This window comes from Pinus tabuliformis, chromosome 1_2 (genome assembly GCF_031772625.1).
Source record: "Pinus tabuliformis cultivar Carrire ecotype Pingquan chromosome 1_2, CPIR1, whole genome shotgun sequence".
NCBI lineage: Eukaryota > Viridiplantae > Streptophyta > Pinopsida > Pinales > Pinaceae > Pinus > Pinus tabuliformis.
Genome location: NC_142298.1, coordinates 902,505,959 through 902,512,644, shown reverse-complemented (window position 1 = coordinate 902,512,644; position 6,686 = coordinate 902,505,959).

Sequence of the window (6,686 nt, the reverse complement as noted above, 5' to 3'; positions counted from 1 at the left end):
CCGGAGTTTACCAACCCAGGCATCCCCTCTGATGGGAATCCTGGTCATTTCCCTCCTTTTAGAAATGTTGGTGCTCCTTACATGGCAACGTTGTCCCTTCCTGGGTTAACTGTTGGGTTGCCTGTTTGGTTGTTCTCAACCTCTCTGGTCCCTACCGTCTCAACTGCTGGTCAATCAGTTCCTCCACCCGAACAACATCATGTTGATTCTAAGGTGGACCTCTCCCCTTCTTCGCCTGTTTCTGCATCCTCATCTTCTACTTCGCCTGGTGAAAGTCTGGATTCAAGTAACCAGGTGGCTAAGAAGAAGAAGAAGAAGACGAAGAAGAAGAAGTCTCCTAAGTGAGAGGTTAAAAGTACAACTCAAGTCGAGCCACCTTCTGCTCCTCCGCGGAAGGTCAAATTTCCTTGTAGATTGTGCAAGGATGACCACCTTCTTCGTGATTGTCCTGGCATTCCCAGGATCTTAGAAGTATGGTCTCACGATTCGGCCCGCCCCACATTGTCCTATGAAGCTCATGGCGATGCTACCTTCTTGACTCACAAAATTAAAGAGAAAGGGAAGATTCGAATCCCCTGTAGAATATGTGAAGGAAACCATCCCCTTCACCTTTATCAGCTCATGGATAAAGCTTCCGCTATTTTGGAAAGTCTTACAGCTTCATCACCCCAACTTCCTGTTGGTTATCAACGTCTCTCTGTAGCTGCAGATCGTCTCCCTGTTGACAAAGAGATTGATTTAGATTCTTCTCTTGTCCAGGCTCCTCTTCCCGAACCTGGCAGTGCCAAGCCTGTTCCAGACCAACCATTGGTCGGAAAGAGTGTCGACTCGAGTTCACCACCCGTCGATCACTCTGTTGTGGAGGTAAATCCCCTCTTGGTTTTTATCCACCAGTTGTATCTGCCCCACCACAGATCAACTACGTGGCCACTTATCCCGTGCCTGTATCCAGTGATGTCGCCGTCGTCCGTAGTGTCCTGGGGGCATTGGGTTCTGACTTCCGAGATGTTGTCCTTCAACCAGGAGTGGCACTCTTGGAAGCCCCGACTTCCTGTTCATTATGATGAAGTTCGGGCGGAGCATAGTTCCTTCCCTATTTCAAGCTCCTTAACAAATGAAACTAGGTGTCCCGAGCATAGTTTTGATCTTGTGACGACCTCGCTAAAAAACGAAACAAGGTGTCTAAGGATAGTTTTGATCTTGTGGCGACCTCGTTAAAAAACGAAACAATGTGTCCCGAGGATAGTTTTGATCTTGTGGCGACCTCGTTACAAAACAGAACAAAGTTTCCCGAGGATAGTTTTTGATCTTGTGTCGACCTCGTTAAAAAACGAAACAAGGTGTTCGAGCATAGTTCCAGATCTTGTGTCAAGCTCGTTAAAAAATGAAACAAGGGTTATGAGGATAGTTCTTTTACTGTGTCAACCTCATCAAAAAATGAAACAACTCCCTTTTCAAATCGAGTCTTTGACTAAGATCTCGTAAAATCCAAGTCGAGTCTTTCCAAGATCTCGAAAGTGAACCTTCATTCCATCCACCTCATTGAATGCAATGAAGCTTGGGGGGCATGTATCTTGATTTGCGTTATTATGCCGGGGGCATGCAAACTCATAACAAGCATAGTTTTTCGTTTCAAGCTTGTGTAAACATGAAACCGAATCCAAGAAAAGTTTTCCATGGTTCAAGCTTGTGTAAAAATGAACCCATACCCGATTTACATCTCGTAATTTCCGTTTATCCGCTAAATTCTGTTAGATGAGCCTTGGTTTTTTCATTCCATCGCCACCATCTCTTTGGCTGATCATATGCTTTCACTTGGTTGTTTTTCCTTTCCTGAGGAACCGCAGCGATGAGTGGTTTTATTAGCCAGCCTCTTGACCATTACATGTTTTGAGCAGTTCCACCATTGCCGGAACTAGTTGCTACCCTTTATACCACTCGTTCCTCTAGGATGAGTCACCTTTAAGATCTTTTCTGACTCGTAAAATATGAAAAGATTGCCGAGTATTTTCCCTTTTTGACTCGTTAAAGAGAATAAAAATGGAGGTCTGCTTTCAGCTCTTTTCCGACCGTTTAAAGACGAAAAGATTGCCGAGTTTTTCCTCTTGACTTGTTAAACGTAAATAAGAGGCGGTCGTCTTTAAACTATTTTCCGACCATGTAAAGACGAAAAGTTTTTCGGGTCCCTTGTCGTTTCAGGCTCGTTAACGGTTATGAAACGACGTGATTTCGATCACTTTTTTACTTTTTCAGGTCGAAATCACTACTCATGAAAAGTACTCCTCGATCGTAATGGTCGGGCGGTTATTTCGAGCATTGTTTAATACTTTTTCAGGCTCGAAAGACACAATTTTATGAAAAAGGACACCCCTGGAGTTTCCTTTTCTGCTGTCTTTTCAAACTCTCTAAACATGAAAAGACGCCGATTTCTTCCTTTGTCAGACTCGTTAAACTTAATGACGTCGGATTCCGTCGAAATGACGCCTTTCAAGCATATTCTATCCCCATCAAGCTTGTCATCAAAAAATAACCGGGGTACTCGCCATCAATGGTGGGGAAAATGGAGCCATAATTATTGTCATGTCGGCAGTATGTCGCTCTTGAACATGGCACTTGTCTGCGTTCGTGTCTGGGTGGGGACATCTCATCTTGTTTTTACACTTGCCTCTATGGGTTTGGGTTATCCTGTTTGACCTCTCATCTGCTCATTACCTCGTCACCATGACCCTTGATCATTTGATGTCAAATACTGCCAAGTCCACTGTCGTGCCGCCAATATGTTCAAGAGAAGTTGACCTCTGCAGAATACTCAACCTCCCTCTGATACCTCACACAAAACATCTTATCCTTCTCTGTCTCGTGTCGATGATGTGGGAAACATTATGGCCCACCTTCGATCAAGGTCACTTCCTGTCGACTTCAGCTCATTATCCAGGAAGTTGACCTAGAGACTCCCTTCAGGTGCCTTGGAGCCTGCATGCCTCAATGGCAGGTTCTTTGTGTTCAACGCGAGGTTTTCATCATTGGCCTCCGATCGAATGATTCTACGGGTGTTCGACGCCGGCTCATTGATTCGCACACCGTAGATTGTACCTATAGTACCTTGAGGACCATTGTCATTATTGGTGGTACCTCTCACGTCTGTTAACAGTTTTCATCATTGATTGGTAATCAGACGATTTTCTTGCATGTTCGACTTCGACTCCCATATTCGCATGCTTGAACTTGTACTTTGTTCGGGTCGAGATGGAGCGCAAGACCCTGGATTTTGTCTGTTGAGATCCAGGTTGCGATTTTGTGGATTATTATGATCATTACATGACTCATTCACTGGATGGTTGCGACCATGCCTGAGTCTACTTATCGATCCTTACTGGATGGCTGCGCCCATACCTTGGATCTAGATTTTTATGTACTCTGCTATGGATGGCTGCGCCCATACCACATACATCATGTACTTGAGATATCAGTTGTACTTCTTCATGCAGGTTCTCCGGCGGCAGTGTTTTCAGTTGGCCATGTTCTTGTAAAGCATTTCACCCCTCTCTCTCTCTCGGGCTTCATGCTTTAGGAGGCATCTGTTACACAATAATTTGTCACCGTCCCTGTTAGCCCTTCTCCTGCACATTGGAGGACTTATTCCGGGACCTGTGATAAGTGACATAACCTGAAAACACTTGCATTGTATCCCCTTGAGTATGTACTTCATATGCCCTCAAGACACCTTCTGCAAAGTACCCACAAAAATAGCCCTTTTTCCATTGGCGCGGTTCCACTATGTATCACTCACGCCAATTGGGGAAATCCTCCAAAGAGGACGTGCCAGCTGGCGCTCTGTCTCAGAGTCGCACTTGTGCCAGCCCAGTTGGGTAAAGTTTTTAACAAACCAACTTACGAAGATTCTTCCTAACCTATTCATGAACTGATTCCATCTTGAGTTAGTTCAGTTGGGCTTCGAATCTCCATAGAAGGGAAGTAGTTCTCCACCTCTCATGGAAGCTTCTTAGTGATAAAGCCAATCCCATGAATCTTGTGGATGATCCTAACTCCTTCTCCTCTATCTATAAAATCTTGTCCTTTTTCCTTTGACAAGTTAGTCTCCAAGTTCCAAATTCTAAGTCCCAAAGTCTGAGAATTGCTAAGCTTATGCTACAAGAAGCCTTCTTCATTCCCATGAAGCTAAATCTAAAGTGAGGAGATTCTTGTCCAAGTAACCAAGGAGAGAGAGGCTTGTTCCCCATTCCCAACAAGCTTTGCAAGGAATGTGCTGCTGATCACCCAGCCAAAGGAGGATTTGACGTCAGAACTATGGTTGTATTCTTCTTTGTTGTTTATCAGTAATAAACGACTATCATTATGGTTCCACTCTTATTGTCTTTGTAATGATGATTGAGTTATATCCTTTCTGACTGATATATAGTTGCATCTATTGGATTTTATGCTTGTGTTTGTGTCATTCTTTGCATGTGCAGGTGTCCGTTCACGAGGATCGTGGGGATTGTGACCAGTCGGAGCAAAGGAATGGGAGCGACGACTCTTCTACAAATATTAGCGTTGGAATCCAGGTAGGCCCTCATCATCGGTCTTTGATTTGCAATTAGGAACCTGCGTGTTAGTGTTGTTTGATTGTTGCTAGACCCCATTTGGGCTAGTAGGGATCGCCTCTGTCCGCAGAGGGGATTTACCTCCACAACACCCAACAAGGCAGATCTAGAGATAAACCACCACCTTTTACCCATGCTAGTCATTCTTTGAAGAAGAGTTGTTGGTCAAAGCTCGAGTACTAGAACTTGGGGGATCTAATTGTACTCCTCCTTTAGAATCACAAGGTATGTGGCTTTCCACATGCATCAAGTGAGTCGTTATATTGTCCACACAGAACCTTAGGTTTCTCAACATTTTTTTAGCATCTTCAATACAGGTGAAGATATTATATTTCTCCACCTGCTTATCTCTGAACACCAAATACAACAACATTTTCATATGCTAGTGGAGTGCCACTAAATTCAGGTACTTCTTGTTCCTTCCCCTATTATTGCCACGGATTGGAACCCATCTTGACATGTCTTCCAACAATTCTGATTCTGATAGAGATTGTCTATCTTCGCCAACTTTAATCTACAACTCATGAATCTCTTGAGTTGTCTTAGAAGGAATGGCATTAAAATAGTACGACACTGAGTCATGAGCAAACAACTTGGCACCATGTTAGCTTGGTTGAGCTCTAGTTGACTTGATTGAGGTGTTATGAAAGGAGGTGAGGGCTCTGGGACTTTGTGCTCGCACCCTCGTTGTTTTAATAGTGCATTGACTAGGTTTTATTGTTATTTTTATTATTATTTAAATCAAATATTATAAAAAAAATTAATCTATTTTCTTATATTCAAAGAGGAAAAATTTAAATAACTTAATACTATATTTCAAAATCCTGATTAAATAAATAATAAATATGATTTATTTTTTTAATTGATGATGATGATGATCCACTAAGATCAATATGGTCTATTGGACCTTATGAAAGTAAGAGATTATTTGAGGCTCTTTAATATTTTATTTCTATGATCTAAAAGAAGTGAGACAAGTGTTCCTAGATCAGTGTATTTTTGCTCCCTTAACAAGTCAAGAAGGTTGGAAGTGTGGTAAACGTGTTGGAAATCAGAATGGATGTGAGCAAGAGTCAACAATCCAAACTTGTATAGCAAATGTGCAAGAGTCAACAATCCAAACTTGTATAGCAAATGTGATAGTCTCTTTAATAGTGCACTATTCAATTAATCTTTGTGTAATGATTATTAGTTCTAAATCTCAATACCTAAATAATCTTACTATGTGAATTCAAAAAAATATTTTATTACATGGAGAGACACATTCTACATAACAATATAGGGAGATGTGTAATTCCTTCTGTGCTCAACTTAGAGTGGACACATGTCCCTTTTAAAATAAAAATAAATAGTCACTAAATAAAAAACAATATTGATTAATTTTAGAAGTCTTATAAAATATCAATAATTTATGTGTCCCATTTAAAATAAAAATAAAATATTCACTAAATAAAAAATGATATATAAAAAAACTAGTTAATTTTAATGGAAGCTTCATAAAACATATATTCACTAAATAAAAAATGATATATAAAAAATTGGTTAATTTCAATTTGAAGTCTTATAAAACATTAATTTAACATTTTGACTAAGTCAAATACATAAAAATAAAAAATAAAATAAAATACATAAAATTAATAATTATATTTATAATTGTAATTATAATTAACAATTAAACTAGATCCATCTTAACTCTAGATCTAGCAAGCTTTGAAAGGGATCAGATATTTTAAGATATGTAGAGTGAAAAGAAATTTAATTTCTCCGGGCCCTTGGTAGATTTGGAGTTAGGCTAATTTTAGTCTAGCTATTCGTTATTGAAATTACAATTTAGAATGAAAAAAATGCTACTTTTATAACTAATAAAAAGAGTTAAGCTAATTTTAGTCTAGTTAATCATTAGTGAAATTACAATTCAGAATGAAAAAGAGTATATATATATATAATTTTTATTTATGGACCGTTAAAAAAATTATGTTGACTTTCTATAAAAATAAATAATGAAAAAAAAAATCTAAATATGAATAAATCTAATATTAATTAAATTATTTGAATATCTACCTTATCTTTTATATATATATA